Source organism: Macaca fascicularis, chromosome 1 (genome assembly GCF_037993035.2).
Source record: "Macaca fascicularis isolate 582-1 chromosome 1, T2T-MFA8v1.1".
Classification (NCBI taxonomy): Eukaryota; Metazoa; Chordata; class Mammalia; order Primates; family Cercopithecidae; genus Macaca; species Macaca fascicularis.
Window position 1 is genome coordinate 128,991,222 of NC_088375.1, and position 27,086 is coordinate 129,018,307.

General features: G+C 33.7%; 1 long non-coding RNA gene across 1 annotated transcript; it reads left to right on the forward strand.

Moving 5' to 3' along the window:
- Positions 1-6: 6 nt before the first annotated feature.
- LOC135968681 (uncharacterized) lies at positions 7-27,086 on the forward strand. Its single transcript, XR_010583622.1, has 4 exons — positions 7-83; positions 11,160-11,314; positions 12,952-13,059; positions 26,995-27,086. It is a non-coding gene; the product is annotated as an uncharacterized lncRNA (long non-coding RNA).

Sequence of the window (27,086 nt, forward strand, 5' to 3'; positions counted from 1 at the left end):
AATCCTAAGACAGGAGTGTTTATGTTTGGGTTGAGACACATTGAGGAGCTGAGTGATTGACAGCAAGGGGAGCAAGACATGAGGTAGACTTGTATTCTATTCTCAGTGAAATGGGATAGCTTTAGAAGCTTTTTAATAAAAGGGATATATGATCTAATTTTTCTACTCTAAGTATCATTCTCTGTATAGCATGGAATGTAAATAGTACAAACAGAGAAATAATGAGAATGCATTTGCTAAATTTTATAATAACTTTATTATTTTAGTTTATACTATACCAGTATAAAGTGAACATTGAATCTTTTATGATAATTTTGAGAAATTTTTATTGTAATGAATAGTTTCAGCAGTGACTTTAGAGTTCCTTAAGAGTTCCCCAAGAATCATTATCTTAAAAATATTTTATTATGAATATTATCAATTATTTGGCAAAATTGGAGTAATGATATAAAGAATCATAAGTGGGAGTATTCTATTGATATATAGTCTCTAAACAAAATACTTCAAATGTAAAATAATAAATATATTTCCAATTATACATGTTCTCAAAATATGTTAGATACATTTTAGACTGTTAGTTTTAATATTATTTTATATTAAATATTTTATATTTATGTTATTATGCTATTTATGACCCTACTAATAAACCACAAGTAATGTATTCTTGGTTAATTTTAAGATATATATATATATCTATGTGTATATATATATAGAGAGAGATATATAGTTTAGTAAATTAACAACTTTTATTTAAAAATAGACTTTGAATCACAACTCAAATGTTTTCCCCATTTTATTAATTTTTACACTTATTAAGCTCCATTAAAATTATAAATTCAGATGCAGCTTGACTTACAATGGAGTTACAATTCAATAAATCTGTTATAAATTGAAAACATTATAAGTAAAAAAAGGCATATAATGCACCTATCCTACAGAAAGTCATAGCTTAGCCTAGCCTAGCTTAAATGTGCTCAGAAACTTACATTAGCCTACAGTTGGGCAAAAGCAACTAACAAATAGTCTATTTTATACTAAAGTGTTAAATATCTCATGTAATTTATTAAATACTGTAGTGAGAATGAAAAACACAATCGTCGTGTTGGCTCTCAATGTGTGATTTTAAATGAATGCATATCTTTATTGCACAGGTATAAAGTCAAAAATATGTTAAATTGAAACATCATAAGTCAGGGTCCATCTATATATCTTGCAGTATTTACATAAATGGGGCAGAAAAAATGATCCAACATTTGTATCATTAAAATCAAAGAATGGGGAAGTGAGAATAGAACTGCAGAATAATTCAGTGAAATAATGACTAGAAACGTTGTAAATGTGGTAAAATACATAATATACAGAGCTAGGAAACTGAACTGTAAATAGGATAAATTCAAAGAAACCCCACATATTATGAAGACCCCTTAAAACCCAACAAGACATGTCACAGTGAAATTTCTGAACATTGAAGACAAAGCAAAACCTTGAAAATAGCTAGAGAGAAATTATTCATTACCTACCAATACAAATATTATATCTAAAATGATATATACATAATTTCAAAACCATATCCATGTTTTAAATATGTTTAAAATATATACATAATTTCAAAACAATATCCATGTCTCAACTGACATGATGGTGTCTAGAAAAAAATTGCACAATATTTTTAAGTGCAGAAATAAGATAACTATTAACTATGAACTCTATATCCAGTGAAATTTTTATCATGAATGAAGGGGACTCAAAGACATTCCATGTCGAAGAAATAGTAAAATAATTTGGGTAGCATACCTTGAGGACATCATTGAAAAATGGCCGAAGGAAATTCTTCATAAAGCAAAGAAATTATAAAAGAACAAATCATGGATCACCAGGAAGAAAATTCAACTGAAAGAATAGATATGTGGACACATGCAATAGACTACCTTCACAAGTTGGATAATTCATTCATTGTATAATTCATGCAATAGGCTATCTTCAAGAGTTGTATAATTCATATTGATGATTGAAACTAAATAATGACATCATCAGATAAAAAAGAAAATGATAATTAAAAGTCAGAAAGTAAAAGATTTGAATGAAAGTCTTCTACACTGCACTTGAAATGTTAAAATGTAGATACCATTAGACTGTGTTAAGAGTCATATGAATAAAGTAATACACAGAGCAAATATACTAAGACATACACTCAAAGCATTATGAAAAAATTAAGATAGAATTCTAAAAAAAAAAATTTCAAGTATCCAAGAAGGCAAAAAAAAAAAAAAAAGAGAGAGAGAAACAATGGAATAAGAAGCAGAGGGAACAAGCAGAAGATAAATAATAAAATGGGAAATGTTTCTCTGATATAGCAGTATCGTTTTTTTAATTGTACTTGGTTAGACATGTCAATTTAAAGACGCAATTGACAGAGAGGATAAAACACACAGCCTATCCATATGATGTTTCCTGGAAAATTTACTTCAAATTCTACAACATGCATAGATTTAAAGTTAAAAGGATGGAAAAAATATATCATCAATTATTACTTCACATGTAAGTTGCTGGACCACAGCTCCAGAGTCTCTGTTTCAGTAGTTCCAGGGTGGGATCTGAAATGCTGTATTTTTCTTTTTTTAACTTTTATTTTAGTTTCAGGAGTACATGTACAAGTTTATTATATAGATAAATTGTGTGTCACAGGGGTTTGGTGTACAGGTTATTTTGTCACCCAGATAATAACCATAGTACCTGATAGGTACTTTTTCTATTCTCTTCCTCCTTTCACACTCCACCGTCAAGTACTCCCCAGCATCCATTGCTCCCCTCTTTGTGTCAATGTGTATTCAGTGATTAGCTCCCACTTATAAGTGAGAACATGCAATGTTTGGTTTTCTGTTTCTGCATTAATTTGCTTAGGGTAATGGCCTGCAGCTGCATCCAAATTGCTGCAAAGGACATGATTTTTTTCTTATTGTGGCTGCACAGTATTCCATAGTGTATATGGACCACATTTGCTTTATTCATTCCACAGTTGATGAACATGTAGGTTGATTCCGTGTCTTTGCTGTTGTGAATACTGATGTGATACACATACAGGTGCATGTGTCTTTTGGTAGAATATTCATTTATCTTAGCGTATTCAGTAGTGTGATTGCTGGGTTGAATGGTAGTTCAACCCTCAGTTCTTTGAGAAATCTCCAAACTGCCCTTCACAGTGGCTGAACTAATTTACATTCCTACCAACAGTGTATAAGCCTCCCTTTTTTTCTGCAATCCAGTCAACATCTGTTATTTTTTGACTTTTTAACAAAAGCCATTCTGACTGGCATGAAATGGTATCTCCTGTTTTGATTTTTAATTTATTTGATGATTAGTGATAATGAGCATTTTTCCATATGTTTCTTGGTCGCTTATATATCTTCTTTTGAGAAGTGTCTGTTCATGGCCTTTGCCTACTTTTTAATGGGATTATTTGTTTCTTGATTGGTCTTTTAAATTCCTTGCAGATTCTACTAGGCCGTCGTCCGATGCATAGTTTGCTAATATTTTCTCCCATTCTGTAAGTGGTGTGTTTACTCTGTTCATAGTTTCTCCTGCCTTGCAGGAGCTCTTTAGTTTAACTAGATTAAAACTTTTCCAGTTTTATTTTTGCTACAATTAGTTTTGAAGACTTAGTCATAAATACCTTCCTAGAGTTTGTTCTAGGATTTCCCTGTCTTAATTACATCGTGAAAACATAGTTTCAGCATTAAGTATTTATTCAGATGATTACAAATAAGAGAAAGAATATGGAAAATTTAGTTCATTTAAATAAATGTAATATTGTGTCTTGTAAGTTGACAATTATCAGGCTATATATTCGTACTCTGCCATCATTCAAGTTTATAGTCTTAAATTAAAAACTAGATAGCAATTTATGCATATATTTAAAAGTGAATTTAGTAGGTATTCCTGTGTTGATGTTAGGTTGGGTTATTTTAGTTGTATTTTTCAAATTTGGACTTCTTTTTCATAAAATCAGAAGCAAAAAAAAAAAAAATAGAAAAAAAATGCCAGTAACTAAAATTGTATACAAATATTCTGCTTTACATGGGAGATGAACTTTACTTATGAAATAGACAGAGTCATCATCAAGGAAACACTAATATAAAATGAACATTTGTCACATAAGACTGCTTTTATAAAATAAAATGTTCAAAAATCAAATATCCTCGAGAGCTGAGATAATGTTTATACAAAAAAACTGTTTTAGATATGCTAGGACAACTAATAACAATGTTAAATTAGTGATATAAAGATTTATTAAAAATATAAGGATTAAGAAAAAAATAAGTTATACTTACTCTTTCAAATATATATATATAGTAATAGAATGAAAGGTTAAAAATGTGTACATTCATTCATAGAAGGCTGAGAAAGCTACAAAACTTTATGTTTAAATAATATACATTTAAACTTTGTCACGATTTCCAAAATTAGAGTTGATAACATGCCCATTTTTTTTCAGAAAAAAGCTTTAAACTGATTTTCATAGTATAATGTTGTCTGATAATTTAAGGTTAGTAACATTCCTTCAAAGAATAATTGTGCTAATAATTTTTAAGCCATGTGTAATCATCAAGATCCACATAAAAATTGTAATTATTTTATCTTCCTAGACAGTGAAATAAAATAATTTTGAACAAAGTTAAAGTATGTTCTCAAATTTCATCCAAGACAAACTAAAAGGCTAAAATTTGAAAATATTTTATAAATCATTCTGAATAATTTTACTGAATCATCTAGAGTATGATCAAGACCAAACATTTTCTGCGTAAATAGGCTAAATGAATATAAATTGTTTCTCTCACTATGAAGAACTCAACACTTACTGCAAATTCTAAATTCACAGCAATTCTCCAGGTAGAAGTTGATGGTTTTGTGCTGATTAGAAAACAAATGTAAAGAAGGCTATTTTAAGATAAGCTGTGTGTGTTCAACATAAGGCCAAATCTAAAGGAGGTCAAATAAATTTGTAAATACAGTCATACAACAAAGCATCCATAGTTCAATTGGCATCTTCTTCTCAGGTTCCTGTCTATAACTTCTATGAATAAGATTATGTAATTCACAGGATTTTTGTGATTAAATGTGTGACCACAAAAGACTCTAGAGAAAATCAAAATCAAATAATGTATTGAAATTAATACAATTAAATATTATATCTAAAATGATATATACATAATTTCAAAACAATATCCATGTTTTAAAATATAATTTTACATTTTTTATTTAAATAGAATTATATGTTTTATTTAAGTCATAAATTATATCAAGGAATATATAAGGAAGATAGTTAATGCCTAGGAATGTAACAAAAATATTTTAATGCTTTCTCTATATGTTTTGATTCATAATTAAGAAAGTACCTAAGAATGACATAAATTGAAAATATAGAATAAATTATAAGAGATTCATAATTGTAAATCACATAAATCATAATTATTTGTGACATTAATAAATTATGAGTGGTTTATAAATCATTTCTGATAACAGTTAATTAACAAAAAGTTACTTCAACCATTCTGAGAAAAACAATTGGAAACCTTACTATAAATGATACTATTTACCCATAGAAAATAACCCCTAAATGAATTATAATTTGCAAATTGAAAATGTATGCTGGTATTCATCTAAACCATCTAAATTTGTTAATATTTTAATCTCTTGCAATATATTGGATACAACAAATTATAAAATGAAACATTCTAAATAAAATTCTATGACATTCTACGCGAGTTGGTGACCCAGTTATTATGGAAGGATAACTGATGGTCTTCAGTAAGTTGTTGAATATTTTCCCTTGTAAGTCTGTTGTTTTCAAGAACATAGTGAACTTACAATATTACTCTAAGCTTCTTTCAATTTTATGAACTCTTTCTGATGAAGAAATAATCTGATCACCATACACTGACAATGGATAATACATATTAGAATATCAAACATCTTAGTTAAATTTTCACATCAGAATTCAATTTTTATTTTTCTTCTGTGTTATTCTATACCACTTCTGGTTAAATTACACTAAATGTTATTTCTACACATGAACTTAATAGGGATTACTTCCATGGCAACTGGTATAAGTTTTCAGTAAAGAATAGCTTTGAAGGTACTGTATCTTTGGGATTATGTTTTGAGTTATTCTGTTAACCCTAGGGACTTTTATATTTATTTTTTCTTGGAAGGACTTAATTTGAAGAACAAAAGATCAGATCAGATTTAAGTTAGAATAGATGTTTCTCTTTTTTTCTCTCTGAGAAATATCAACAGAGACACAGAGACGTGCTTGCACCCTGTGTTACATAACTGATAATTTAAAACTAAATTAAACCAATTATTTCCAGGTATGATTGATATTTCAAAGACATTGTTTCCATTGGTAAAATATATTCATTCACATTTGCCTTCACAATTATTTATTCCTTAGGGATTATACCTATTTTGTTTACAGTCAGAAAATCACATGGGATTTACCCTATAGAGGCTATAGAATATTTAATTTTTAATATAATTTCATTTTTATTCTTATTTATATGTAAATATAATTTGATAATAAATAATGGGTAATAATTATTTTAGTTTTTATTTTCTCAATGAACATTTATTACGTTTTCTAACATGGTAATTATCTAGAAGGACACTGAACATAGACTAGTTAGCAAGCAGACATTGGCCCTGATCTCATGAAGGAAGCATTTAATTAGGAAACATTACAATTTCATATAAGTGTAATTTTATCTTCTTATATGAGTGCAGAAGACTAAGACAAGTGAAAAGACAAAATAGAGTTACACACATTAAAGTAGTAAACATCCATAAATCTATCAAGGTTTAAAGTGCTTCAAACACATCAGAGGGATAATCCACAGTATATGAAACCGGCACATAAAATGCTGCCTTAGTTGAGAGAACAACCTTGAACAACAGAAAATGAGCAGTTCTTTTTAAGTATTTCTACATTTCTGGGCCTTTCTATTCCTATTTTCCTGACACCACGTTGCAGGTCTGGAATAAGCCTTTTAGTTCTTCTTTTCATGTGTTTTAGACATTTGTGGTTATTTTTCCAGCTTCTTCATTGATGGATTACATACTGTTCTTTTTTTTTTTTTTTTTTTTATTATCTCTAGAGAGCACAGCACCTGTCTTTATCTGTGTATAGCGTGCATTTTGTCATACAGAACTACATTAATGTGATTTTTTTTTTTTTTTTTTTTAACATGGAGTCTCATTCTGTTGCCCAGGCTGAAGTGCAATGGAACAATATCAGCTCAGTGAAACCTCCGCCTCCTGAGTTCAAGCGATTCCCCTGCCTCAGCCTCCCAGTAGCTGAGATTACAGGCGCCTGCCACCACCCCCGGCAAATTTTTGTGTTTTCAGTAGAGGTGGAATTTCACCATGTTGGTCAGGCCGGTTTCGAATTCCTGACCTCATTTCTTTCCACAAAGCCCCCAGCTCTGTGTATCTTGTAAAGATATAATTGCCTTTTAAAAAATGTTTCCTTAACTTGGAAGAACACTGCTACTGAAACCACTAGAATCAACAAAGATGCTCAGCACACAAAATGCTTAATTATGGGGTTAATATAAGCAAACTTTTCTATGAAGTTCTTTACACACACTACTTGCAAATCTTCATCAGCCACCCATTCCTTAACACTTCAAGGGGTTGCCTGAATAATTCTTCTAGAACTTACCTCGAGTAAGGTTATTAAAGACCTCATATCTTGAATGCAATGTACATACCTTAATCCTAATTTGTCTTGCCCTGACTTTAGCACCTTATAGGGTTGACCTTGTTTTTCTCTAAAAATATTACCTGTCTTGAATTTTCTATTTCTATTTCCATGAAATGCCATTTTACGTTTTCCTGTTATTTTTCTGGACATTCCTTTGTAGTATCTTGTCAGATTCTCTTAATTTATACACTCATTAATGATTAAAGTTTTCCTGAAATTTATAGTGGAAGTTTAAAACATTTTAGTGGCATCTACTCTGGTTATTTCAGTTACAATCTCTTTGTGAGAGCTCTCATATTCATATACCCAGCTGAGATTGCTCTAGGGCCTAAATATGGAGCTTCTTACTGACAACCACCTTGAACTGTCTCACCGGCACTGCCTGTTTAACACAAATCTCCTCTCCAAACATATATATTCTCTGTGTTCCCTAAGTCAGGAGATTACACCATGGTTTACATAATGGTTTTCCCTCAGCCCCAAATCTGGGATTATTCTTGATTCTCTTATTTGTCATCAATTCTATCACAAATCTAATTTATTCTATATCATACATACCTCTGAAACCCACCCACCATCTTCTTCCTCATGGCCAAGTGGCCATCATTTCTCCTCTGGATTATTGTAATATTCTCTTAAGTGATGTTTCAAAATTAACTCTTCCTACTTTGTTATTTGTTCTTCATTCTTTAAGATCTCCTTTTGTAAATGTAAAACTGATGGTCATCTGATGTATAGAACAATTCAAGGGCTTCCTACTGATATCTGAACAGACCCAAAATCTGGCCAATAATACCATCCAGAAAAGGTTTCTTTCTGTCTAACTTTCTAGGATCTTTTCACATATCTATTCCTTTAACTCTCCATACCTTAGCTATATTGACTTTCATTTGGTTCCTTTATTTGTCATGGTTATTTCAAGCCCTAGGTCAGTTTTTCTGTTCCTGAAAAGATATATTTAAGTCTTACTATTCCTTTATATGTGTATTTGCATGAGAACACAAACCTATATAGATTCTTCTATTAATTCTTCACATAGAATGCTGAAAATCAATTCCTTATAATTATTGTAATTGAAATGTATTACATGATAAATATATATGTTCTATGATATTGAAGTTTTCCATTAGCACAGCACTTGTGTTAGTCTTGTTCATCATTATAGTCTAAGTATAGAGCTTGATAAATTGTAGGCATCAAATAAAAAGATATTTGAATAAAAATGAATAAATCAAAAACCTTATATAAACAGAATAATTAAAATTGTTTCCATGAAGAAAAAACACAGAGGCCAAATTTAATTTAAAAATTTACTAAACCTTAAAAACAAAAAATGCATCCTATTTTATTGTTCTGAAATTAAATCTAGTGCAGATGAGCCAGGGCCCACAGCCAGTGAGGTAAGAATTTATAAAATCTTGAAGAAATTCAAAATGAAGCAATGCTGTTCCCTAGAGTTTAGAAGACTAGTTTTTTCAGGAGTATACATTTCTGAAATTTTACTTCTGTTCTTTTAAAATTATTACTCAGATTTTATTGTACCAAATAAACTGTATTTATATATTTTTAAGTTTATGCATATAGGCAAATATCTCTAAAATTTCTCTTCTAATAAAAATACTTACGGCCGGGCGCGGTGGCTCACGCCTGTAATCCCAGCACTTTGGGAGGCCGAGGCGGGCGGATCGCAAGGTCAGGAGATCGAGACCACGGTGAAACCCCGTCTCTACTAAAAATACAAAAAACTAGCCGGGCGAGGTGGCGGGAGCCTGTGGTCCCAGCTACTCCGGAAGCGGAGGCGGGAGAATGGCGTAAACCCGGGAGGCGGAGCTTGCAGTGAGCCGAGGTCGCGCCACTGCACTCCAGCCTGGGTGACAGAGCGAGACTCCGTCTCAAAAAAAAAAAAAAAAAAAAAAAAAAACTTACATATACACATTTAGATATTTTGTGTATTTATTCAGTAAGTGTATTAATTTAATTCAAATCTTATGTTTAGCAGTTATTAATATTCCTTTTGTACAACATCATAGGCTTCATAGACAGACATTCCCGGAGCTAGGATTCCTATACTAGAACCGTTGTATACTGCCTTACACTGATTATACTTTAACATATGTAAGCAATTTGTTGAATTCTTATTCACTAAACGTTCTTTTCCCATCTTCTGGCCTGTCTCAGTGGGTCATGCCTGTAATCCCAGCACTTTGGGAAGCCAAGGCAGGCAGGCAGCAGGCAGATCATTTGAGGTCAGATGTTTGAGACCAGCTTGGTCAACATGGTGAAACCCCGTCTCTACTAAAAATACAAAATTAGTCGGCGTGGTGGCACACACCTGTAATCCCACCTACTCGGGAGACTGAGACAGGAGAACCGTTTGAACCCAGGAGGCAAAGTTTACGGTGAGCTGAGATCAGGCCACTGCACTCCAACCTGGGTGACAGAGAGACTCCGTCTCAAAATAAATAAATAAAAATATAAAAGTAAATATATTTCCCATCTTCTAGTAAATTGCTGTTTTCAGAATTGATCGTAAATCTATACTTTCTGGGCTTTCATCCTTTTAAACATCTAAGCCAATAACTTCTGTACTCCATTCTGTCTAATATATTAATTGATGAAATGGGGAATAATTCTCATAATCCTGAATATCTTATTATATTCATTTAGTGTGTTGATATTACTGCCTGGCATATACTTTTAATCTTCAACTTTCTTGTATGAATTTAAAATATGCCTATTATATTAGTATTAATCTTTTAGTATTTTAATATTGTTACATTTTACTCCTTGATTAACACCGAGTAGGCTACAAAATACATTATATTTTATACTAATACTTTAAATACATAATAAACATTTTATGTACTTCTTTGGAATACGTTAGTAACATTTCTAAATATAGTTGAAGGAATATAATGAAGTCCTTAACTGCAAACTAGTTGATTTTAGATGTATTCAATGTTTCATAAAACATTCAGTAAAAATGGCAATGTATTTTTAAAAGATATTAATACAAAGTCTATAAATTTACATAGATTAATACATGAAAAGTAACTCAGTTTTTATTCATAAAAAGAATAATTCTTTTTAAAGAGATAGTTTGGTCCTAAGTTGTGTTTTTTGGCTCATTTCATTGAAATGGTAAGCTTACTTGGCTCTTAAATTAATATTTTTTCCAAGAAGACATTATATAGTCACAATAACCAAATACTCTTTTATTTATGTATGTCGAAAATCAAGTGAATAAGATATACTCAAGCTAAACTGTAATACCTTCAGTGAAACATTTGTCCAATAAAACACCTTTGGTAAACGTTTGCTATTTTTTCCAAGTGCCATAATCAAGATTCATTTAATTAATGAAACTTTTAATGCAATTTCACCTTCTTTTCCATTTTAGGTTAATAATTATCAAACATATGGCAATGCTGGACTTTAGCTGATCACCGTGCTTCTGGAAAACAACAAAAGTTAAGACATCTGTTCACCATTTTGTGTGTCCAAGGACCACCTACTTTTTACATATGACAAGAACTACCCACCTCCACTCTTCAGGTAAGACTTACTGTCCACTCTGCCCCGTGACTCCCCCACGTCTTGGGGACGACTCCCTTGTACCTGAAGCTATACTACTGTAAGCCTCCTTTCCTTTTTTAAGATGTTTGTCATTAATGAATGTTCATTCTATTGCAATAGCCTGAATAAAATCATTTTCTCAATTGTTCAGTATGTATTGTCTGTGACAAAAGAAAGATAGGTTATAATTTGGCATATATTAATAATTTTAGTATTTTTATTTATGAATTATTCTATCTTTCCAAATGCATAATAAAACGTAATTTTTCTTTTTATTTTGAGAGGGAGTCTTGCTCTATTGCCCAGGCTGTGACACAATCTTGGTTTACTGCAACCTCCACCTCCAGAGTTCAAGCAATTCTCCTGCCTCAACCTCCCGAGTAGCTTGGATTACAGGCACCCACTACCACAACTGGCTAATTTTTGTATTTTTAGTAGAGACGAGGTTTCACCATGTTGGCGAGGCAGGTCTCGAACTCCTGACCTCATAACCTGCCCATCTTAGCCTCCCAAAGTGCTGGAATTACAGGCAAGAACCACCGCACCTGGCTGTAAAGTGTAATTTTATACAAAGTTATAGACACATTTAAATATATATATATACACACACACACACATATATATATATCTCGACGTGCAAATATGCTGTATTGTCCTGTTATCATGCTGCTAATAAAGACATGCCCAAGACTGAGTAATTTATAAAGGAAAGAGGTTTAATTGACTCACAGTTCCACAGGGCTAGGGAAGTTTCACAATCACGGCAGAACGTAAAGGGGAAGCAAGACACCTCTTACACGGCAGCAGGCAAGAAAGCTTGTGTTGGGGGAACCCCCTTTTTAAAACCATCAGATCTCGTGAGACTTATTCACTATCGCAAGAACTGAATGGAAAGACCTGCCTCCAGGTCTTTTCAATTACTTCCCACCAGGTCCCTCCCACAACACGTGGGAATTATGGGAGCTACAATTCAAGATGAGATTTGGGTGGGGACACAGCCAAGCCGTATCATACACACAGATTATTCACCTGAATTAAATAAAAGCAAATAATAGAAAGAATCGAAATATTAAATGGATATGGAATACTTTTCATAAACTTTATATGTATGTACACATTTGAACACACACAGACATAGTTTATGGTGGCTACATGAAAAGATTAGGTAGAAATAGGTCATTTCAATCTCTTCAACTAAATATAAATCTTTATATGTTTTTATTTGGGTTCAGCAAAATCTTTTGACTTTAAAATGTTAGCACCACAAAGCACCTCAGTAAGAGGACAATGAAACACTCAAAGGGTAATAAGTCCAGAAATCTCTCTCCATTTAAAAAGTTATTTCTTTATAAAAATTTTATTTTCCTGTTGATAGAATACAGAAATAAAACTCAAATTTTGCTTAGTGACATAGTGAAGTCATATTCAGGATATGGATTTTTACCCTACCAAAGAGGTGATAATGAAGACATGTAGGTTTCCTATTCAGCCTTTGTACTCAAAGTTTAAATTCAAAAAAAGAGAGACCCTGTATCTTAGAATGCCTTCCCCTCTCCTAGCAACCACATTATTGAAATTCAAACTGCTAACATTCTAAAATCCCCTTTTTAAATAAGGATAGAACATGCTGAAGAAAAAAGTTACAACGAGAAAATATATGGGAACAAAATGCCTACGCAGTGCAGAAGTCTGAATAACTAAACCACTCAGAGTAGAGGAAAAAAGCGAGATTCCAAAGATCCAATAAAGTCGATTCTTAAAAACGTATAAATCAGTTCCTACCTTTTTTATCAAGTTCAGATTTCTCTGTCCTTAATCATATATTAAGATAATCTAAGATAAATTATCTTATATTTTGCAAAGCAACCATAAGTATAAAAAATACTGGAAGAATAATCAGCATATTAAATTCATGAAGAATTTTTACAACGTGAAGAATTTTTAGAAAACGTATCTCCAAATAGAGTGTACAAAAACATTTTCTAATAATTGTTGCTTGAAACTAAATATTTAATTTTTTAAAATTATAATAGAAGCATACTAAATAATATGCCTAAATAAATCTAGAAAACAGTTCATTGTTTTCTATCAAAAATAAATGTAAATTTATATATTTATTCTAAAACATTGAAATTATATTAAATTTGACAAAAATAATAGCCACAGGAGGCACAGTTTTTGTAATTTTTTAAATGAGAACAAAATATTAAAGAATATATTTATTTGGTGAGAAATATATTAAATAGTCTATTGCAGCAGGGTAGGGCACCATTAAATCCTCAAGTTTATTTATTTTATTTTATTTTTTTAATTTTGAGACAGTTTCCCTCCCAGGCTGGCGTACAATGGCTCAATCTTGGCTAACTGCAACATTCACCTGCTAGGTTCAAGATATTTCACTGCCTCAGTCTCTCTAGCCGGGATTACAGAAGTCTGTCACCATGCCCAGCTATTTTTGTAATTTTAGTAGAGACAGGGTTTCACCATATTGGCCAGGCTGGTCTCGAACTCCTTACCTCAGTCGAGTCGATCCGTCCACCTCATTCTCCCAAAGTGCTGAGATTGCAGGCATGAGTCACTACGCCCAGCCTCAAGTTTAATTCTTAAGTGAGTCAATCAGTTACAGTTCTGCTCAAAGCTTTGAATGCACCTAAAATTTCATCCAACATCTATTACCTTTCATCATATCCTAAAATAGCTTGAAGATGTATATGATTTTATGAAAAAGCTCTGTAAAACAAAACAACAAAATTAAAGGTTTACATTTTAAAGCAACAATATTCACCTATAGTTGATGAATGCACAGTTAGAGTGAAAAAAAATAGAATTTTGATGAATTCTGAAATGGTTCCACCCTATTCAAACAAGTTGTATTAATGTATATATACATTTCTTAATATATAAAATTCACAAATTGCTACGAATACAAAAGCTTACAAGTTTCCAGTGAGAATAGCCTCTGTCAAAAACTTTGCTTGATTTGCTGTATATTGATTAATTTTGTTACTGTAAAACAAAAAGATATCTTCTAATTGAAAAATATCAAACACAAAGTTTTGAATTATAAAAGCAGCCTCAAGCAAATAATAATTTTAACCCAGCACCAAAATTAACACATTCAAAGGGCGTAAGCAAGCATTGGGCACAGATAAAGCATTCGTTTCAAGGAGGATCCCAAAACCAACAGATGCAGCAACCAAAGCTATCATTTCCCTCCTATGTTAAAATGTATTTCAATTTTGGATTAAGACAATGTATGCAGAAACACAATTCACTAAAGGAAACTATTATGGGTTTGAGATTTTTTTCTTTTATATACTGTTGATTACATAGAGAAAAATGTTATTCATAGGCTTCTCCCTATTTTCTTTCTTTTTTTTTTTTGAAAGGGAGTCTCACTCTGTCGCCCAGGCTGGAGTGCAGTGGCCGGATCTCAGCTCACTGCAAGCTCCTTCTCCCGGGTTTATGCCATTCTCCTGCCTTGGTCTCCCGAGTAGCTGGGACTATAGGCGCCCGCCACCTCGCCCGGCTAGTTTTTTTGTATTTTTTAGTAGAGACGGGGTTTCACCGTGTTAGCCAGGATGGTCTCGATCTCCTGACCTCATGATCCGCCCGTCTCGGCCTCCAAAAGTGCTGGGATTACAGGCTTGAACCACTGCGCCCTACCAAGCTTCTCCCTATTTTCAAGCCAGCCAGCCATCCTAAATTCATAGATTTTATTGTAAATTATAACAAATCTAGACCATGATATTATTGCCTGCTCCAAACAATGGACTTTCCCTAGTTTATACCATTAACATTTTTATCAATGGTATTTATATTTGGTATTATTAGGAGGTCATTATGATTTTACAGGAATGTCTAACTGAGATAATTTATTCACTCTTTTAGGTTAATCTTTTTCTACGTAGCATCACATAAGATAATGGAGGTGTGATTTTTCCAGCAACTTTTGCTAGTTTAATAAATGACTTAAACGACCTCCTCTTCCATATTCATTTTGAAATTATACTTAGTTTGTTAATATAAAAGAATAAGCATAATACTGCTGAATCTACTATGCATTACATTTCATGATTCTTTCATATTGTTTTGATCAGGGAATAAAGAAAAATATCTTTGGCTAGTTTTGATATCCTGAAAGTTTATCATGTTTTTTTTCTTGACTGAATAACCTCCTACTTTGGGAAGTCCTTAATACTTTTACTTTAATCATAAAATTAATTGGTAGATTATCTTTCCATATATGTATGTGTTTGTATGTAGGCGTGTGTGTAGTAAATCAAAAGAAGTTGAAAAACAATATTCTCTGATAACCTCTACATATTATAAGCTAATTTTTATCTGGATAATTTATAGAATTTATATTTTCAATTAAATTTTATTTTTCAATTGTCTATACCACCACTGGCAAGCTCACAGTCTCCCAATACACTCTTCATGGGCCTGTGGGCAATGGAAGATGATACAGAGTCCAATATTTTCCCCTTTGCCTATTGGAAATGGATAGGCAAGAGACTTGCCAAAAAAAATCAGAACTGATTCCTCAGATCCCAAATCCTATAAATAAACAGATGCTGTCCCAAATATCAATAAGTTGAAATTGAGATCTGAAAAGCCTTTGTGATAAGATGTCTCTAAATTGGCTCCTAAATATCTCTATTTCTGGTATTTGTACCTTATGAAATGTTCTCTTTTTAAGTGTGACCTGGACTCTTTGAGATGCTACTAATTAGTAAAATACTGCATATATAATGAGACATTACTTGGAAAACTACTTTACAAAATTGACTGTTGACTTTCATCTAAGGTGCTCTTCCTCACTCCCTGGCTTGCGCACTTTCTGGGAAGATATTTGTCATACTGTGAGATACCCTGTGAAAAATCTCAAACTGCAAGAAGTGAGAGGCTCCAGACAATAGCCAGGTAGAAACTGAGGCTTTTCATTCAAAATCTTTGAGGACCTAAATATTTCCATGAACCAAATAAATGAACTTGACATTCCACCCTCCCTAGGTTGCCCTTCAGATAAAACTCCAGCCCTGGCCAACAGCGTGATTAAAAAAACAAGAAACTGGCCGGGCGTGGTGGCTCAAGCCTGTAATCCCAGCACTTTGGGAGGCCGAGACGGGCGGATCACGAGGTCGGGAGATCGAGACCATCCTGGCTAACACGGTGAAACCCCGTCTCTACTAAAAAAATAACAAAAAACTAGCCGGGCGAGGTGGCGGGCGCCTGTAGTCCCAGCTACTCGGGAGGCTGAAGCAGGAGAATGGCATGAACCCGGGAGGCGGAGCTTGCAGTGAGCTGAGATCCGGTCACTGCACTCCAGCCTGGGCGACAGAGCGAGACTCCGTCTCAAAAAAAAAAAAACAAGAAACTTTAGCCAGAGGTATTCAGCTGAGCCACTGTCAGCATTCAGTCATTAGAAACTTTTAAGTGGATCAATTTGGAGTAAACTGTTATGTAGCAACAGGTAACTGATATAATCTTCTACCCATTGTTAGGATATATGGAGCTTAAGGAAAAAAAATGCAGTTTTATAGAGATACAGTGAGAAACTGCAGAATGGCAAGCACAGGTGGAAATTAATTAGGGAATTGGGGCATGTGAATATGCTTAAACTGTTTGAGCCTGTTAGGTACATATTTGCTTTAGTGGGATAAATACATTTTAAAAGTCCAGGATGGCACAGACATTTATATTTTTAATTCACTTATCTCATATTTTATTTCAGTGTTAACTACTCGTCTATGTCAAATCAATTATGCTCATTGGATTATTTCACTTTTATTTAAATTTTGTTATCTGGTATTTATTATATAGAATATGCAAATTGAAGTCCTGTCCTTCAGCAATCAATAAGGTAAAGGAGAAGAAAGACACAAGTAGAATTTTATGATACTTTAAGATACAAACAGACTTCACTTTGCATAATAGTGTGAGACCATAAAAATTACCATGAAAGCTGAAACTGTGCAAATAAACCTTAATAATCAATTGGGAAAATTATGATTGTTCCATGACCTATAAAATATTTATTAAAAATTTTAAAATGCTCTTACTGTGGGTGCAAAAGTATATAGGGAAATAAAAAAATAGTAAAACTAATATTTATTTAGTACACTGTAATTTTTAAACTTAAAAAAATTAAGTGTTTTATTTCTTTGTAAAAAAACTTATCAAGAATATTTTGAATATTGATTGCCTTCTTGTTGTATAACTTATACCACAAAGCAGGAAGCTTTTTGTATGCCTTGGAGAACTGTTATATTCCTTTCTAAATTTGGATCAGTCCCCAATATTTTATTCTTTACACTTCCAACATTAAGAAATATCTTTGAGAGTTATTGGAATGTGAAGCTTTGCGTTGTTTTTGCTTCCTGTATGTCATCTCTAGTCTTTCACCATAATCAGCTTCTTTATTTACGTTGATAAGTTCACCTTCACCAAATTAACTCTGGCTGCCTATTTAGAGCCTTTCAGGCAGTGGCAGCGTCGACATTGCCACAATCTGCCATTTCACCTGTAAAATCTATGTAGTGTTATATACTATGTATTAAATAGAGATTATATATATTATAATATATTATATATGTGAAAGGAAAATAAACCTCAGGACTCCCAAATCACTAAGCCAAAGCAAAAGTCAAGCCGGGAGCTATGTCAGACAAACATACCTTCCATTATATTTCTAAATATGATTGCTGCAAATGTAAAAAGCTACGCATCTCCCTCACAATTTGCCCAAAAGGAAATTCCTTGTGGGCAAAGGTCAGACAGAAGTCAAAGTCATCCCTCTGAGGCTCACCTGAGACAAATACATATCTGATTACTACCTCTGCCCTATTGTTTATGTAAAAATGCAGATTTGAGCCAGACTAAATTGTGTGTTCAGTGGAAAGCTGATCAAGAACTCAAATTGTGTATTCAGTGGAAGGCTAATCAAGGACTGAATATAATATAACCTTTGACTCTTATCTAATTATAACTTGGAAGCCCCCACTTAGAGTTGTCCCACCTTACTGGTCCAAATGAGCATATATCTTATATATATTGATTAATGTCTCTTGTCTGCCCAAAATGTATAAAAGCAAGCTGTATTCCCCCCATTTCAGGCCATGTCATCAGGACCTCCTGCAGCCATGTCACAGGCATGTCCTTAACCTTGGCAAAATATTAAATAAACGTTCTAAATTGATTGAGACTTTTTTCAGATACTTTTTGGTTTACACAGGCAATAGTATATATAATACAATAATGGTATTATACTACTAATATATACTATATTCTATTAAAATACTATATTATATTAATATATAATGGTATTATATATAATATATGGTTTCATTTTTCTAAGACGTCATGTAAGTTTATCACTAGGAGATAAGGAAGCAACACTACACATTTGTTATCTGTGTGTAAACTGAATCACAAGAAAAGCTGTGATTAGTCATTTATGAGGACATGAGTCCACTGTATACATAGTAATTTGTGGGCTGCAGAACCAGCAGCAAACTTTATACTTTACGCAGTTACAGTTTACATTTTGTGATAATTAAAAATTGCACTTTGTTGTTTGTGGGCTGGTGTTATTTTCTCTAAGTCATGGAAACTGAAATTTGCACATATCATTTCCATGAAGAGTGAGGTTTTATTTATTTAAAACCTGTAGTTCGAGAACATCAAAGCCTAAAAAAAAATGGTAGCTCCTTCTATTTAAACTTACTTTTCTGGAGGAAATGGTTAAATCAGCATGTGCAGGTTGCTCAAACTCTACATATTCAGGAAAACAGAGTAGCTTGACAGTTTAGAAAGAAAGATGATCTCTGAGATCTTAGAATATTTTGTTTGTTTGATAAGTGTGTTTATGTATCCCTAAAGCTTTGGTCCTGAAGGACCAGTGTGATCAGGTAGTTTATGCTTATACTGTGATTTATGGTGGCTGAATGTATTCATCCTAAAGGACTGGAACCTGAGTAGCTGAAGTCAGTCATGCAGGGACTAGATGACTATGTGGTAGGACCCTATATTAGTCCATTCTTATGCTGCTAATAAAGACATACCCCAAACTGGGTAATTTGTAAAGAAAAGAGCTTTAATTGACTTACAGTTTAGCATGGCTGGAGAGCCTCAGGAAACTTATAATCATGTCAAAAGGCCAAACAAACACATCCTTTTTCACATAGCAGCAGCAAGGGGAAGTGAAGAGCACAGAGAAAAATGCCCCTCATGAAACCATTAGATCTCATGAGAACTCACCACTATCAAAAGAGCAGAAGCATGAGGGTAACCATCCCCATGATTCAATTACCTCTTACTGTGTCACTCCCTCCACACATGGGACTATGGGACTACCAATTTAAGGTGGGATTTGGGTGAGGATATAGCCACACCATATCATTTTATCCCTGGCTCCTCCCAAATCTCATATCCTCATAATTTAAAACACAATTGTGCCTTCCCAACAGTCCCCAAAAGTAGTAACACATGCCTGCATTAACTCAAAAGTCCAAGTCCAAAATGTCATCTGAGACATGGCAAGTCTCTTCCACCTATGAGACTGTAAAATCAAAAGCAAGTACATCACTTCCTAGATACACTGGGTTTACAGGCATTGGGTAAATACACCCATTTCAAATGGAAGAAATTGGTCAAAACAAAGAGGCTACAGGGCCCAAGCAAGTCCAAAATCCAATAGAGCAGTCATTCAACCTTAAAGTTCCAAAATAATCTTCTTTGATTCCATGTCTCATATCCAGGTTAGGCGGATGCCAGAGGTGGGCTCCCATGGCTTTGAGCTTTGGCTCCCTTATGGCTTTGCAGGATATAGCCCCACTCCCAGTTACTTTCACAGGCTAGTGTTGAGTGCATGAGGCTTTTCCAGGCACACAGGGCAAGCTGTTGGTGGATCTACCATTCTGGGTTCTGGAGGATGATGTCCCTCTTCTCACAGCTCCGCAAGGCCATGCCAGTGGGGACTATGTCAGGGATTATGACCTAACTCTGTCTGGGGTTATGACCCCACATTTTCTTTGTCCACTGCTCTCACAGAGGTTCTCAGTGAGGGCTTCACACCTGTAGCAAACATCTGCATTGACATCCAGGCATTTCCATACATCCTCTGAAATCTAGGTAGGGGGTCCCAAACATCAATTCTTTACTTCTGTGTATCTGCACGCTCAACACCACGTGGAAGCTGCCAAGGCTTGGGACTTGAACCCTCTGAAGCCTCAGCCTGAGCTGTGGCTTTACCCCTTTTAGCCATGGCTAGAGTGGCTGGGACATTGGGCAACAAGTCTCTAGGTTGCACACAGCAGGGGTGCCCTGGGCCCAGCCCAGGAAACCATATTTTTCCTCAAAGGCCTCTGAGACTGTGATGGGAGAGGCTACTGTGAAGGTATCAGATATGCCCTGGGGACATTTTCCCCATTGTCTTGGTGATTAACATTCAGCCCCTTGTTACTTATGCAAATTTCTGCAGCAGGCTTGAATTTCTCCTCAGAAAGTGGGTTTTCTTTTCTATCCCATTGTCAGGCTGCAAAATTTTCAAATTTTTATGCTCTGTTTTCTCTTGAATGCTTTGACACTTAGTAATTTCTTCTGCCAAATACCCTAAATTATCTCTCTCAAGTTCAAAGTGCCATGGAGAGCTAGGGCAGGAATAAAATGCATAGTAAGAATGACCTTTACTCCAGTTCCTAACAAATTCCTCATCTCCATCTGCAACCACCTCAGTTTGGACTTCATTGTCCATATCAGTATCAGCATTGTGGTCCAAGCTATTCACTAAGCCTCTAGGAAGTTTCAAACTTTTCCATATTTCACTGTCTTCCTCTGAGCCCTCTAAACTGTTCTAACCTCTGCCTGTTACCAGTTTCAAAGTTGCTTCTAAATTTTGGGGTATCCTTATAAGAGCACCTCAATCTCTATCACGAGAAGAGCAGCATGGGGGTAACTGCCCCCATGATTCAACTATCTCATACTGGATCCCTCCCACAATATGTGGGGATTATGGGAATTACAATTCAAGATGAAATTTGGGTGGGAACACAGTCAAAACATGTCAGACCCTAATTTGAGCTCTGGACACCCATAGCTGCATGGGTTTCTTTGATTGATAACACTTTAGCTTTCCATGTGTTGTCACAAGTTGTTGATGGGAGATCTAAACAGGTCCTTGAAATTCAACCAACAGAAGACACCTAGAAGATTGAGTCTGGTTTTACTTGGACCTTGTCCCATAGACTTCTTCCTTTTGCTGATCGCAATCTATATTCTTTCACTCTTAAAACTGTAAACATGAGTATAACAACTTTCCTGAGTCCCTCTAGTGAATCGCTGAGCCTGAAGGTGATCTTGGAGACCCTTGACATACCTGTGTATCTTCTGTCTTACGACATTCCATCCTCTTCTTAAGCATTCTTTATTTTATATGAGACTATATATATATATGTATATATGTATACGTAAAATATATATTTTTCTTTTTCAACTTTTATTGTAGGTTCTGAGGGTACATATGCAGGTATGCAGGTTTGTTACATAGGTAAATTGCATTTCTCTGGGTTTGGTGCACAAATGATGTCATCACCCTTGTAGTGAGCATTGTGCCTGATAGGAAGGTTTTTAACTCTCACTCTCCTCCCACCCTGCAAACTCAAGTAGGTTCTGGCATCTATTGTTCTTCTCTTTGTCTCCAAACATATGCAAGTTTAGCTGTCACTCATAAGAAAAGAAAAGCAAATACTGCATGTTCTCTCTTATAAGTGAATTAGGATAATGGCCACCAATTTTTCTTTTCTTTTTTCTTTTTTTTTTTTTGAGATGGAGTTTTGTTCTTGTTGCCCAGGCTGGAGTACAATGGTGCAATCTCGGTTCATGATAACCTCTGTCTCCTGGGTTCAAGTGATTCTCCTGCCTCAACCTACCGAGTAGCTGGGATTGCAGGCATGTGCCACCAAGCCCGGCTAATTTTTGTATTTTTAGTAGAGACAGGATTTCTCCACATTGGTAGTCTTGAACTCCCAACCTCAGGTGATCTGCTCGCCTCGGCCTCCCAAAGTGCTGGGATTACAGGCATTAGCCACCGTGCCCGGCCTCCACCAAATATTTTTTATAGAAAAATGAAACAGCCATGATCCTTACCCACATGAAGCCTGATGAGAAAACAGAAAATTGGGGTAAACAATCACATTAACAAAAATATGATATTATTTTCAACTGGGTTAGTGTTGGCTGAGAAAAATAGAAGTTGATGCAATTTTAGGTAGGGAGGAAATATTTAGGAAAGTAGCATGTGAACAAGCACTAGGATAAAATACGGTGACAGTAAGATGTAAGAACAATAACTGAAACAACTCTGAGAGGAGGATATTGAGAAAGCCACTGTGGCTTAAGCAGATTTAGTAAGAATCAGATTTGTAGAAAATATCTTTAGAGAGGTAGGTATAGGCCAATCATGGAGGATTTAGTTGAGTATAAAAGCTGTTCTTTGTTTTATATGTATGATGAAAGTAACAAAAGTTAATGTACATGTTAAATATATGATTATGGTTTGTCCGCACAGGATAAAATAAAAAGAGAGAACAAGTTAGCAGTATGGAGATTAAAAAGACAACAAAATTAAAGTGAAGATATCCAGCTACAGTTCCAGCTGCGACTTGCAAGACTCTGTAATTTCACATGTGTCAATAGAGATGTATATATGGGAATACTTACTTTATAAATTGTAAGTTATATTAAAATGCATATGATTTTTTTAAAAAGCATCCAGAATGATTGCAGAGCATGTTCAGTAATAAGGAGTGAAGCTTTTCAACATTTTAAAGGCAGGAAAACATATTTAGGTGGAGTTTCCAAAGTGTTAGGAGAGAAACCTTGATGATTTGGAGAAATATTTCCAAGTAGAGGGCAAGACTAACTGTGTCAAAAGCTCTGAGGTGAAAAATATGTTGAAGATTGAAAAGCAACCATTAAATCACTCTCTGCGGATAACTTTCCCTCTCAACTTCATATTCACTCACCCATTCAACGATTATTTCCTGAGCTCCTGTCCTATGTAGAACCCTCTTCTAGGCACTTAGGCTATATCACTGAATACAGTATCTTGTTAAAAAGGATAAGTATATAAGTAAAGGAAAGAAGTACAACTACATGAATAAAAGAGAGAAAAAGTAAGATAAATCAGAAGTATAAGTAAAGATGTATTAAATAATGTGGTTAGTTATAACCTTCAATGAAACAGTAACATGTAACTAAAGACTTGAAAGAGCTGAAAAAGTGATTCATGAAAATATAAAGTCTAAGTGTGTTCCAGGAATATTTCTTGTGCATATATTATAAGGTGAAAGCGTGCCTGGAGTACTGGGGGAGCAGTAAGGATACCTATGTGCTCAGAACAGAGTGAAAGGGGAAATTACTAAGATAGGTCTCAGAGATGACAATTACAAGATCTGGTATTTACTCTGCATGACACGGAGAAACATTGCAACATTTTGAGCAGAATGACAATAACACATTTGGTTTGCAAAGACTATCTGCAATAGAATCCAGTTTTCTGGGGTAAGAATTAAAACAAAAAGCATTAATTAATTGGCAGCTTATTACAGTAATCCAAGTAATAATTTATGGTGGTTTGTTACAGGATTATAGCAGTGGAAGAGATAAAGAACGGTTATATTTTGTTTATGTTCTTAAAAACAGACTCAATACAACTTCCTGATGCAGTGAACATGGATTACAAAAGGAGGCAAGAATGACTCCAGTGTTCTTAATCTATACAACAGTAAAGGCAGTTTTAGTATACTGAGGTGGGGACTGTGGATGGAGCAGGTTTGGGGGTGATGGTCAAAATGTCAGCTATTGATTTGTTAATATTTAGGTAAAAAAATAGTCATTCAAATAGCAAAGTTAATAATGTAGTTGAATATAACAGTCTAGATTGTGGTAGAGAGATTTGGGTTTGAGAAAATATCATGAATAAGCAGGAGTAATATAATTCCCTGTTATCATCATTTACTGGCAGTAACATCCATCCTTTTCCTTTCTTTTGTAATGAAAGGCATGACCCTTCCCTGAATATAGCCTAATCTTTCCAATATACCTGGCATTCTATCCCCACTCTTCAGAGTAATTATTGTGCCATTTTTTCCACTGACTTTTTCTCATGTATTAAAAATATTTCTCTGGTAGAGATGAAAGCTTCTGGTAAAAAAATAGATATATATTATATATGTATATATATAATATATATATGTATATATATATGTATCAGTTGTTTTACATCTGTTCCTTGAATCCACTGACAACATCAAAGCCAATAAGAAAATGGAGGAGAAATGTTTCTCCTTCGTTGCGGTTAGGAAAAATGTCATAACTCCAATGATGATCCATGAAGAACAGCTGAGAAATAATTTGAAATACCATCTAAAAGAGGAAAGATACTTAGAGCCAACATATATTTTCCTGAGAATATATTCTTATATCTTGATCAAGGCAAGTTTTTGTTTTGTTTTTAAGTAAAAACATTTGTTCTTAAATGCTCATCTGTGTCTCAATGTTAGCGGTATGCCTCTTTGGTAAGAAATAACCAGAACATTGTAGGATGTTTAGCTCCTCTGAGTCCACATCCTAGATGTCAGTAGTATCAGCTTACATTGTCACAACCAAGTCTGGCTCTAAGCGTCCCTGAACTCATTTTGGGAGCTGTACTCTGTACTGTTCTAAATGTTAAATAGTATTATTTACAGTTATTTGTTTTAGGCTTATAACTGGCAAGTCAAAATGGAAAACGAGCTCAGGTTCAAGTTCAATAAGTGTCAGGCTTACTGATAGCAGAGGAAAAACTGTGTAGAAATACCACCCTTATTGTCTATGACATAGGCTTCTAATTATAAGACACTAGAGACATTGACATCTACTTAAAAAAGGAAGATATGATCACAGAAAAGCTGTCATATAAAAGGTCTACAATATAAAATACATCAACAGTTATGAAAAACCAATGACAGAAAACATGCAAATGTTTATGTTAGCTATTTATGAGTAAATGGCATTACAGGACATTTTATCTCTTTATACTTTCACATTTCCAAAATTTCACAGTGTGTGTGTGTGTGTGTGTGTATGTATATGTAAAATTAAAACATGAATTTAGCAAAGTATCTTGTAAATTTTATGATGAGAATATGTTATTAGAGTCTTTCAGAAGCAATTAATACTACTATAATTTGCATTGTTTAAAATACATCAGTAGATTAAATATATTTGTAATTATAAAATAGAAACATAATGCACACCTTAACCTTAATAACTATAATGTCATCTAAGGAGAAGGTTAAGTAAATGGTTATTGGAATAAATTATTTGATAATTTAGTGAATAAAATGATAGAATTTGCATTTGCAGTTTTTCTGGAACTTAAAACAGTTTAATTAACAGGCTAGCCTTGACACAAGAGTATATAGAAAAATAAGTCAAGTGATATTGTAATAAAGCCAAAAACATTTTAAAAATGATTTTAATATTAATCACAATATTTTTATTATAAATATGGTACAGTCATGCACTGCATAAGAATGTTTCAGTCAATAATGGACTGCATGTATGACTGTGGTTTCATAAAGTTATACTGCTTTGTTTTTATTGGACCTTTTCTATGCTTATATACACAATGGTAAATACCATTGTTTTACTACAACTGCCTACAGTACTCAGTACAGTAACATAATGTACAGGGTTACAAACTATGAGAAGTAAGCTATTCACATACCTTAGGAGTGCAGTAGGTTACACCATCTAGGTTTGTGTAAGTACATCCTATGTTGTTCAAACAGTGACAAAATTCTCTTAACAATGAATTTCTCAGAACATATTCCTATCCTTAAGAATAGGATTTTAAAATGACTGCATTTAAAAAATTTTCTAAGTAGTATTTCAACACCAGAAATTATGATTAGTAATGTTGATAAGGAATAAGAAAACAGCTAATAGATTTAAGCAGTCTAATTTTTAATCTCAGTCAATACATATGTTATATAAATCATCTAAGTCACAGAGGTAATTAAATACTTATATTTCATGGGAAGTATAATAACCAATATTTTATATATTCTTATTTATGCTCCAAATTTATTTGTAAGGAATAAAGATGTTGTCAGAATAAAAACATCATTTCAATATGCTTAAAATTCAATTAACTCTCTTTTGGCAGAATCAATGAGACAATAATTATAAGACATGAGCATACAATAAGCAAATTCTTGAGAAGTGGATTTTATTATTCTTCAGTCAATATGGAATCAGCATGACAGGGTATTGAAATTTCATTTTTATCACACTTTTAAAACTGTCATTTCTGGAATAGTAGAGTTAAAGATCTGCAATAAAATAAAAAAGACTGCTGTTTACAGCAATCAGAGAAGGAGTATGTATTTTAATCTTAGCATTGTGAAATGCGCTGAGAGCTCATTTACCCATTGCCATTTACAATTTGTGAATCAATTTGTAAACAATAGTGTCTGCCTATATAGTTGGTCCATTCTGTGAAATTTTACTTCAGGAATATTTTATGGGGTATTTAGGAGATCATACATCCCTTTATTTATTTTGGTCGCCATTTTCAAACTTCTATGTTTTTACCCTTCCATTTTCTGCAGATTGCCATTTCAGGACACCTCCTACATCTGAGGAAACATGCATTGGTCTTGTAGTATTTTTCTCCTCCAATTAAAAGTCAGTATGATCACAA